The sequence below is a fragment of the Bidens hawaiensis genome, unplaced genomic scaffold, assembly GCF_021521415.1.
Source record: "Bidens hawaiensis isolate Kalapana, Puna unplaced genomic scaffold, B.hawaiensis_p1.1 tig00030282_1, whole genome shotgun sequence".
Lineage (NCBI taxonomy): Eukaryota > Viridiplantae > Streptophyta > Magnoliopsida > Asterales > Asteraceae > Bidens > Bidens hawaiensis.
The window spans coordinates 167199-177404 of NW_027505178.1; the positions used below are offsets into that span (position 1 = coordinate 167199).

Below are 10206 nucleotides of genomic sequence, written 5' to 3' on the forward strand. Positions count from 1 at the left end.
TATATTTGTATGTGTTGATCATTAACCGCTTTGATCGGCCTATTCCGAAGTTTTCATGGATCCATTAGATGAACACGGGAGACCTATTGTTACGATTTTCTTGGTTTGTTTGCACATACACGATTGATTATTTGTTTTTGCTCGATTTGGAGCACGCTATGAACTATGAGCTATGATCTATTTAGGCTTGATCACAATCTGTTTACACACTATGTTGAACACCAGTTATACACATGTTGCGCGCAGTGCTTTGTTATTATCTATTTATATCTATTAAACTTGATTTCTCACCGACACGCAAGTGTTGACGTTTTATTTTAACACATGTTCAGGTTTGCTGTAGCTGCTTTTGGAAACTCGAGGACACGTAGGATGTTTTCTTTTACTTTGGACCTAGTTTAAAATATAACAAGACAAATTTTTGTATTTGAATATTATGAGTTATATGTGATTTATGTTACTTTATGGTGTGTTATGCGCATGCGCAATGAAATGTATTTATTAAATATTGACACCCAAATAGTGTCACGAGTAATGAAACAATTCGTAGCGCCCCGATGTATAATCCGCCATCGGTCGGGGTGTTACAACCACCACCACCAACCACCATCGCCGCCCACCGTTGTCGTTACCACTGCCACCACCCATCGACGCCAATCATCACCATTAGTGCCATCCACCCACCATCGCCCTCCGCCCACCACCACCCACTACCACCGCCCACCATCGCCGCCACCTCCCACCACCACCTTTACCGCGACCACCCATACCCACCTCCAACCACCATTATCTCTTGTCGCCCACCACCACCCGTCACCGCCCACCAACTGCCAATGTCACGACTACCACATACCTCCCACCACCACTGCCACTCACTATCATTTATTTTATTTTTTCTTTTTTTTCCTATCTATTAAACAACGCAAAATAATGATGCATTACATTCCCATGTGTTAATCAAACATCTCATTAGAATGGTAATAACACATTCCATTCATTTGTCCATTCAATTACCACGTTCATTCCATCTATTCGTCCATTTCATTACCTCGTACCAAGCAGACCCCTACAGATGATAATCCAATATAGAACCTTTTATACTTATTGCTTTAAACGCAATTCTCGACATTACATTTTTTGTTTTCAACTAATAATATGATTTCCTCACTCACTACATTAGGGGTGAGCACAAACCCAACTATTAATTGAAAAGATTAATCGATGCTAACTAATGGTTATTATTAAGTGAATTTGATTAACTGACCATTTGATTATAGTCACGCTTAAGTTCTTAACGAGTCTTCATTAACCGAAACTGAACCTTGTATGTTTGTATTTTTTCAAATTTTATACCTCTATTTCCATCTTTTATACCTCAATTTCTAGCTTCGAACATATATAAGTTTACGATGCAGTTGTTTGTAACATAGGTTTGAACGCTATAAACAATTTTGGAACTGACATATTTTAGCTTTGAATCTTCACCAAGAGCTTTGAACACCATAACCAAATTATTGCTAATTGAAAGAAATGTAGAAAAAATGTTTGCACAATTTAGTAGAATATAACCCAAACCTACTCAAAATTGATGGTTAACCAACCATTCAGTTATGGTTAGATTTAAGCAAAATTTCATAACTGAAGCTCGGTTATGTTATTATTAAGCTCATATAACATTCCCAAACCAACTTTGAACACGTGATGGTTGAAAAAAGTTTGTTTTAATGACTAACGAATCTTTCAAATGAGCTACTGGCTAAATTTGTCATATCGGAATGCCCCCGTCTTTCAATGCAGAAAAACCCTCGTCCTTGAACACTAGCTCAAAGACACGTGATGAGAAAAAACTAAATATGCCCAAGTCAAACGTTGACATTTGATAATACCTCGGGCGCATGTTAGTTCCTTCCTTCCACTCCAAGTACTATTATTATTATTATTCGATAGCCGGAAAACAATACGCCACCGTCACGACGAAACAGTTGTTCGGTCAATCGTGTTGCATCAGTATCCTAACAACTTCATCGATGATCGATTGATTGATTAATTTGTTCCAATGGCGACTTCTAGGGTTTCGTTTATTATTCTCCTCCTTTGTTTTCCAGGTAATTATTATCAATTAATTTACTATACTCGCCAGCTGATTATCTAATTGAATCATGCTACAAGCTTAATCCAATTCGAACATACATCATTAGCATTAGCTGGATGTAATTGTACAAGGAACTCTAGGTTTAACTAACTTCTTTCTTTAGCTTTATTTCCTGGCCGAGTAATTGCCCCTGTTTGTTTGTTTGTTTTTTAATTTCAGCATTCGGTTTGGCTCAGTTTAAATGATAAATTTCTTAAAACATATATAACAAAAAAATTGAACTGAAAAATATAATATTCAAACTGTTAGAACCTGGGAATTGAATTGATGAAATATAGGATCATTGGCCTGATTCCAGATAGGCTACATCTCCAAAACTCGATACGAGTTTGCTACATAATACTTGAACGAGAATTACCAACCAATGCTACTAGCCCTACTTTTCCTCCTACGGATTAATTTTAGTCAAAGGGTGTTTAGGCAGGAACAACCAACATCTCTTGAATCAACAATGTATTAAATAAAACTCATTGAACACAATATCATAAAATGCTTGTTTCTATGTACATGCATACATTTACATTTACATAAATAATAAAATAGAGTAATGGCAAAATAATTCAAGCTAAACGAACCAAGCTAAGCCGAGCTAGCCACCCTTCCAATTCGAGTGAGCTTTTTTTGAGTTTTTATAGAGTGAGCTCCCAGAGTCACGAGCTTTTTGGACAACGTTACTCTGGGCTATATTTTTGGTTTTTCTATATGATCATGATTCATGACTTGAAGATTTATGTTTGTGGACAGTTGTTAACAATTTTTTGATTTTTTTTTATAATCGAATGATTGGTTATATAGTTTCCCTATTTATTTTCAGAACTATTACTATCAGCAGTTGTTACACTTCAATCTCTTGAAATATATACAACCCATGAAATACTAGCATCAACACCCAAAGTCTACTTTAAATGTAACGGGGGAAAACAAGATAGTTTTACCAGACGTGAAGAAGAAAAATAATTTATATACTTTCAAGGGTGAAGAATCTTTTCAGGTATGTAAATTGTAACACCATTTTTAGTGTCTATTGTTTTGAAATGAGTTTAAGTTGTTTAATATTATTTCAGCCGCTTACAAGTTTTGAAAGCACAAAATGCAAAAGATGTGGATTTTACGAAGAGGATCGATTTACATCTGATGATGTGTTTGATGAGTGGGAATTTTGCCCGTCTGATTTTGAATCTGATGATGGCCGGTATATTCGTGCCAAAAGCAAGGAATTTAACGCCACGTTTTTGTGTCACGAGTGTGTCAAAAAAGGTATTTTCTTTCTAATATCTTATATGCATATCATGTAAACATGTAGTTTATTTAGATGTGACAAGTCAAAACAGGTGCATCCTTGTGTGGCTTGAAACCGACCGGGTTGGGTTAAAGTGGAACAGATTGTATCAAATATATTTGAAGTTTTTAAGAGTAACTTGTATGAATATGATTAAAGTTTATGCTATTTTTATTCTATGTTTTGACTAAAAGTATTTAGAAGGTTGTATGCACTAATAATACTCTTTAAGGCGACTTTTGACCCATATAACCCTTTGTTTAGCTGCTTCCTTTTAGAAGTATTTTTACCCATTAGACATAGAATTTGTTAGGGGTGTAAATGAGCCGAGCCATAGCTTGACTAGGGTCGAGGGTCGAGCTTGGCTCATTTTGACTTATGAGAGCTCAAACTCCGGCTGTTTTACAAAAGCTTGGGCTCAGCTCGTGAGTCATTTTTTCAAACTCGACCTTGACTCTTTTGTTATTTATTAATTAATTATTATACATTTTCAATTATTTTTGTATATTTTAAGTCATTTTTTATATATGACATCATCATCATCATCATCATCGTACTCAGTATATCCCACCAATAGCAAAGCTATGGTAGGGTCTGAGGAGGGTAAGATGTCATATTTTTTATATATGACATGATATGTATTATTATTTAGTTATTTTTATCATAATTTTAAATATAATAAATATTCTTATATAAATTCATATTTAATACATTTAATAAAATTATATAATAATAGGCTCGTTTAGATTCACTATTTAGTTCGAGCTCGATAAGTGAAGCTTGGGCTCAGGCTCAGCCTCGTTTATTAAACAAGTTTATTTTAACCCCTGGAATTTCATTTTTTGAAATATTTTTTGTGTCAAATATGATTAAAATTCATATAATTTCATAATCTAATTTCTTGAAAAGATTCATTTGTAAGGTTTTATCACTTTATGCATAAAAAATAAAGTGTAGGATACTTTCCACCCATGTGAACCCTTTATTTTTAAGCTATACATACCTATCTGTGGCCCGTTAGTGATAAAAAATGACCTGAGTCAACCTATTCATAACTAAATCCACAACAATCTTACTATCTAGTGATCTTTTAGTCAACTGTTTGATATTGCGACACTAATAAAATAATTGTTGTAGGCACGGGCAAGAGCTCGGATAATGCCTCGCATGCTCATGAAGAAAGCGGGATGCATTGGTCCACAAAACTAATCATTGGTATAAGTGTTACGGTTTTAACCGTACTACTAATCATGGGATTAATTGTTGGTTACAAGTATTGGCTAAAAAGGAAAAGAGAGCATGAACATGCACGGTTTTTGAAACTGTTTGAAGACACCGATGAAATAGAAGATGAGTTGGGTATTGGTCCGCTTAGTGACTCAATCTAACAATTTTCTCAAGTGTTGTTTGAACTTGTGACATGTTATTGTATATATGTAGATTTGATTATAGATTTGAAATGGTGATGATAGATTTATTGTGGATGTGAATGTGTGATATGGTTAGTTGGTACAGTATATTCTTTGATGGTTTAATTTTCTTGATTTGACTTGTTTCTAAAATTAGTAAATGCGTTAGAAAGATGAGCTTGACTATTTTTGTTTGATTATGTGATCAAGTCAAAGCTAGTTAATATTTTGGTTTTTAGATCTTTCATAATCTATAGTTTGTTTATTAAGTCTGGCAAACTGGGCAGTGGGCAGGTACGGGTGTCGGTTAAAACAAGTTCAGCCAATATGGATTTTTAGTAAAATAAGTTTGGGTCAAAGCGTGTCTTTTTAGAAAAATAACATTTTTGTTCAGGTACTTTAGGCCAAACTGGAGTTGGGTATAACAGTATAAATAAGTTGTTTTTTTAGAAAAAGTATCAAAATAGGTTCACCCCTGTATTTTTTATGGTGGCTAGTGGAACAATAAAGGCGGTGACGCCGTGACGGTGGTGTCGACAGTGGCATAATAGCCATAATCGATGGCAGCGGGGCAGTGGATGTGTCGGTGGGCGACATCATCAATGGTAAAGTGGTGGCAATGGCGATGACGAGTAGGTGTCGGCACAAATAGTGGTCATTGATGCTGATAGTCTGTTTAGATTCATTGTAATTATAAGTTAACAAGTTTATAATAGTTGTATTTTTTTGACTCATTGTCTACTTTAAGGTGACACAAATAAATCTGTGTACCACTTAATTTTGCCCCTTAACCAATTCTTTGAAATATGGTTCCTAAGCATCGAGTACTTGACAAGTAAAACCCCTAGTACTCTTTGTCTAGGCCGAGTACTTTGCGAGCGGTTCCCAAGTACTCCCCGATTAGGTTGAGTACACACAACTCCCCACTCCACCAACTTGGCACCGTCCCTGGTTGATATAAATTAATTTTTGGTCATGATGACTTGATGTCGATCCCAAACCTAAAGCTCATTTTCGTTAAGAAGTTATATTATATCAAGATGTAGAAGTTTGATGGAATTCAAATAGACATCCCACAAATGAAATGATATGCCCTTACAAAGCTGTTGAACAGGCATAGATGAAAATTATAATGAAAGTAACGGTTTTTACCTATTTTACAAATAGAAAGAAAAAAAATTAGTCTAAGCAACAGTTCAGTTTGACAATCATAGTTTATTTAGTTTGGTAATTACAATCATTTCTGCTTCTGATTTTTCTATTCCACAATTAGTATAATCCAACAATTAAGCTCATGACCTAGCAAATAGGTCGAAAATTATAGTGAAAACCTGTTACCACGAAACTAAAAACTCCATACAAGCAACCAGAAACATAATCAGATAAAGCGCAACTTACGCTAAACAAGTGCCTTATAGCAATGATTCTTTTTTTTTTTTTTTGAGAAATTTTTTTATTATTAATTATGTGAAATAAAGGTACAAAAATGTATTGGATTACATCGAAACAGAAGGCAAGCGGGCAATTATTCCAACATTAACCAACACGAAAAAGTACTCGTTTTCGTTTTAACCATCCCTCAATACCAAAACACATTAACCATAAACCATAGTTTCCCAAAAGTCTTACTTTCAACTACTTAAAAACAAAAGACCTCGCTCACCTGTCAATTCTCTTCGTCACCATCAGCCGGACTTCCTTCAACAACCGGACCCTCTTCATCAACCGGGCTACCCTGAGGCGCATCCACATCACGGTCAACTGTGCTCTGTTGTTCATGCACAGGGCTAGGGCTACGGCTCCTACCATTGGCTTCAGCAGGACTTTGACTCTTTGCTCTCTGTGGGCTCATGCTGTACTCTGAGTTAACACAGTCAGGAGACGGGCTAGCCCTGTCTTCATTAGGAGTCGCGCTGTGGTTCTTTCCCTTTGAAGGGAGTTGTGAACCGTGTGCCTCGGGCTCCTGGAGTCACAGGGACTCTTTGACCTCCTTTCATGTTCAACAATACGCTCTTTCTTTTCAGGAGATCTAGAACGATTGGCACCAAACAAGAACAAAAATTTGTTAACTCTTGTCAAAAAGATTAAAAAAAAAACAATATTTATGGAGGTCGAGGGCTACCAAGCTTAAACGAATCCTATTAGTTATATAATTTTTTTATATACTAAATACAAATTTACAAGATATATATATATATAATCAAAATTAACTGAAAATCCATCATGTTATATACATGCATTTTAATTTATAATATACTAATTAATAAATACTAAACGAGCCGAGCTGAGCCAAGTTCCAGTTCTCTTAACACACCAAGGTTGAGCTTAGGCGGGCTCTAGCCCAGCTCGCACACACCCCACGACACATAAGACCAATGAAATCATTTTAAACATTAAACTAGTTAATTACTAAATGAAATATACTTTTTGTAATTATAATTACACTTAACTATTAATTATTTAATTATGTATAAAAATTAGAAATTTTAGAAACTTTTTGCAATACATCGTAACCCAAAACCCGTGTTGACCCAGTACACAAACAGCCCCAACCCTTCTATTTTCTACCTGTAGCTACGGCTTTGGCTGTAACTTGGGCTGGCGGCGACGAGGAGAGCGTGACCGAACTGGTGACCTTGAGAAGCTTCTAGTACGTCTGCAAAACAATTAACATTATTAATATGATCAGTTCGTAGTATCAAGAAATTAAAAAATGATGAAGAAATGTTTAATAAGGATTACTAACTTGAGCTTTTTGGGGCTATTTTGACAGTGTCTTTCAATGTGGCCCCTTTCACCACAACGATAGCATTTGTTTTTCCAGTCGCCAGCTTTGCAATCTCGGGCCCAGTGACCATCAAGCCCACAGTTGAAACACCGACCGACCCTGGAGGTGGACCCCTTCCTACATATTCTCTAGAACCACCGGGCTCACGTGGAGTCTATAACCAAACAAAACATAATTGGGAGTATTAATACAGATTTAAAATTTCTAAAGCTATTGAGCATAGACCTAGAGATGACAATTTCTGACACGACACAAAAATAACTAGGGTTTAAACTGGCATATCTAACCTGATTATACCCGAGAGGCCCCCTTCCTACATGTTCTCTAGTACCACCAGGCCCACGTGGAGTCTATAACCAAACGAAACATAATTGGGAGCAATTATCAATACAGATTTAAAATCTCTAGAGCTATAGAGTATAGACCTAGACATGGCAATTTCTGACGACATGAAAATATAAGGGTTTGGTTGATCTGTTTATTTAAGCGGGTTGAGTAAACAGGTCAACCTACTAACCAAACAAAACACAATTGGGATTTTGTAAAATACAGAATTAAAATTTGTAAACCTAAAAAACTGAAGGTGACAATTTCCAACAAGTCCCGAAAATAATCAGGTTTTAGGTTTGCATAATTAAAACAGGTTGGGTTCAGGTTGACCTGTTTAATTAACCGACCTGGTTAGTTAAACGAATTGACCCACCAACCCGATTAGTTAAACAGATCAGCCCACTAGCCCGTCTAACACCATTTTTTACAACCCACCAACATGTTTACAACTTGATTAGTTGGCGCCAACTGTTTTGAGACATTTTTAGATAAATTAATTAAACGGGCCATGTTCGGGTTACACGATTTTAAGTGTGTGCTGGTTAGGGTTGATGTTTTTGGGACAGATAAAAATATGGGTCGTGTTCGGGTTAAAAAATTGAACCTGCCAAGCCGACACAATTGGCATCCCTAATTACTCATGAAAGGCCAAATCAGACAAATTAAGTAAAATTTATAACAAAAAAAGGTTTCAAAGATAACAGGCCATAGTGCCATACATGTCAAAACTCACATAAAGGTAATCTGATACATAATTTCTTGTATATCAATTCTTTTTCAAAAGCTTACCATATATTAAATTATTAAAATACATGAACGGTAATCACTTACACCCTTAGCAAATTCCACAAGAAGCCGACTGCCATTTAAGTCTCTACCATTCAAGCTATATCTTGCATCATCAGCATCCCGAGGATCTCTGAACTCCTGTTATAAATCAATACAAATACAACAAGAGCAAAAAACCATGATCATGTAATACAAACATCATTCTTAAATAACAAAAATAATAACTATTTTTAAAAGAAAGTTAAAGAGGGTACAAAGGAGTGCATACAACAAATGCAAAGTCGTGCTTCATATCCACATCGTGTACTCTGCCAAAACGGTTGCCAGAAACAATAAGGCCATCATCGTCCATCAAAACTTAAACACCATTTTTGGATGTTGAAAATTCCATAAAAACACCAACTAAGACTACATCATAAGTCTCCTAACACTCTGCCAAGACTTCCCACCATTTGACCTCCAAAACCTTCAACAAATTCATTCATGTTAAAGGGTATTTTAGTCACTCCTACTTTGTCACTCCCTTTCTTCAAATGTTCCTTCACATCTATTATTCTCAACCATTCAACAATTAGAATCAAACAATCCCTTAGAAACTCAAGTCTAAAGCCACTCATGCGTTCATCCAAGACTATTTTCTATGAATCATAATTTGTATGCCATACAAAATAAAACTAAAGAGATGATGATTGAAGATTGAAGAAAACACTTACCTCCCATATTTGCTGAAAAGATACTCTAAATCACGAGACCGAGTCCTTGAAGATAAACGACCCACGTATAAGCGAGTTGTACCATACCGATCATCATAGCGAGGCATCTTTAACCTAACACAACAAATACTCCATTAGCAATGCATGAAAATGCCTATATGTGTTAATGCAAAATACAAATATTAGAAAAAAGTTACAAACAGGACAGGATGTTTAACTATTTGGATGAAACAAGCTTGTCTTAAATGAATGCAATATCTATATCATACAAATGCATACCACTGTTATCGCAAAAAAAAAAAAAAAAGGTTCAAAATACCTAATTGATGTTGCAAATTATAAATTAAATAAGAACATACAAAAGAAACCTAACCACATAAACTGCCATGGGCATCTACAACTAGGGCTGCAGTTCATGAACCATTAAGCGGAAAGTTCGTTTAATATATAAACGGCCACGAACAAGAAACTTTGTGAACAAACATGAACCGAGGTCGCGTTCGTTTGTGTTCATTGATTTAATTTAAAGGTTTTATATTATATATTTTAAATTTATTGGTTTAAATTTTAGTCCAATTATGAACAAATTCTACTAAAAAGCATACCAAGCAGGCAAACAATGATTAATTTCCTCTATACACCAAAATTAACATCAATAAACATGCTAAAGCATGATCAATTGTCTATACATAATATTAAAATACACGAATCGTAATTTGGATGAAGATGAACCTGAACCTGAACCT

The 10206-nt window shown here is 35.4% G+C and overlaps 2 pseudogenes across 2 annotated transcripts; one reads left to right on the top strand and one right to left on the bottom strand.

The window, feature by feature from the left end:
- The first annotated feature begins 2056 nt into the window (after window positions 1-2056).
- LOC143611244 (uncharacterized) lies at window positions 2057-4945 on the top strand (annotated as a pseudogene). Its single transcript, XR_013149737.1, has 4 exons — window positions 2057-2105; window positions 2967-3143; window positions 3217-3409; window positions 4569-4945. The product of XR_013149737.1 is annotated as an uncharacterized LOC143611244 (transcript).
- A 1457-nt stretch (window positions 4946-6402) lies between these two features.
- On the bottom strand, window positions 6403-9567 carry LOC143611246 (serine/arginine-rich splicing factor RS2Z33-like; annotated as a pseudogene). The gene is made up of 7 exons (XR_013149738.1): window positions 9461-9567; window positions 9016-9055; window positions 8790-8885; window positions 7926-7978; window positions 7587-7727; window positions 7440-7496; window positions 6403-6911 (listed from the first exon to the last, which is right to left on the bottom strand). The product of XR_013149738.1 is annotated as a serine/arginine-rich splicing factor RS2Z33-like (transcript).
- Between the last annotated feature and the right edge of the window lie 639 nt (window positions 9568-10206).